This window comes from Austrofundulus limnaeus, unplaced genomic scaffold, assembly GCF_001266775.1.
Source record: "Austrofundulus limnaeus strain Quisiro unplaced genomic scaffold, Austrofundulus_limnaeus-1.0 Scaffold10, whole genome shotgun sequence".
Classification (NCBI taxonomy): Eukaryota; Metazoa; Chordata; class Actinopteri; order Cyprinodontiformes; family Rivulidae; genus Austrofundulus; species Austrofundulus limnaeus.
The window spans coordinates 2,956,481-2,957,839 of NW_013952412.1; the positions used below are offsets into that span (position 1 = coordinate 2,956,481).

Below are 1,359 nucleotides of genomic sequence, written 5' to 3' on the forward strand. Positions count from 1 at the left end.
CACTTAATTTACATCTGTTGTAAAAAAAATAATATGCATTTTGTTGCTTTCCTGAGGCTCAAACCTGCAGCCTCAGAATAAGACTGTTGCACTGAYCACCACTCAACCACAGCACCAAATTGTGTTTATCACAGATGCTGTTCATAACTTTTATGGACAGAATTTCTCGGTAAAGTCAGGGGGCAGAGGGAGTCCGGTTTGGTGGTCTCAGGATTCCATACCTGCTATTTGCAGATGAYGTGGTTTTRTTGGCGTCATCGTGCCGTGATCTTCAGCTCTCTAAATCTGAGTCTATGGTCCTTAGTTGATAAAGGGTGGATTGCTCTCTCCGTGTTGGGAGTAAGCTTCTGCCTCAAGTGGGAGGAGTTTAAATATTTTGGAGTTTGATCGTGAGTGAGGGAAGAGTGTGAGACTGACAGGCGGATCGGTGCAGCTTCTAMAGATTTTCAGACTCTGTACCGGTCTGTTGTGGTGAAGAGGGAGCTGAGCTGTGAGGCAAAACTCTGCTTACGGGTGGGTCAATGTTCCTATCGTCACCTATGGCCATAAACTTTGGGTAGTAATCGAAAGAACGAGATCGTAGATATGAGCGGTCAAAATGAGTTTTCTCTGCAGGGTAGCTGGACGTCTTTCTGACATCTCCCTAGGGAGGTTTTTCAGGCATGTCTGAGATGATTTAGAACATGCTGGAGAGACTATGTCTCTCCAATGGCCTGGGAAGACCTTGGAATCCTCCCAGAAGAGCTGGAAGTGGTGGCTGGGGTAAGAGAGGTCTGGGCTTCCCTGCTCAAGCTGATGTCCCCGCAACCTGACTCCAGATAAAGCAGAAGATAATATGGATGGACAATTAAACTAGGTAGGTTCTATTACTATAACAAGACTATATTCAGAAGATAAACATTGAAAACATCACACTTTGCTCAGCCCAAAGTTGTAGGCTAAAGATTCACAGTACATGCAAATTCAATGACCGTAATGCCACATAATTACCAGACTTTCAGTTTGCCTTTGAACTTTTTTCTTTTAGTGTAGGAATAAAGTACAAGACTCCTCATCACAGAAAGCTTCTCCCAAAAGATGCAGCCAAATTGTCGACAGTTTGAAAAAGACCCAAAGTGTCATTACAGCAGCAAACAGCTACTTGGTATTTGAAGATGAGTATTGATGTTTCCATCAGAGAGCAAGCCTCTCTGCTGCTGCTAGCTGCGCGCACACACACACACACACACACACACACGTTCCATTATTTCCAACCCTGAAAAATGCGCCTTATTCAGCTGTGAAAGCTTCCTGTGGACAGAAGATCCTGATCCGTGTATAAATGGGCCACTTTTATCTAAAATATAGAGTTTTCTAAGC

The 1,359-nt window shown here is 43.9% G+C and overlaps 1 protein-coding gene across 1 annotated transcript in view; it reads right to left on the minus strand.

Moving 5' to 3' along the window:
* tspan15 (tetraspanin 15) overlaps nucleotides 1–1,359 on the minus strand; it is a 42,147-nt gene that overhangs the window by 27,432 nt on the left and 13,356 nt on the right. The gene's annotated exons all lie outside the window — the stretch shown is intronic.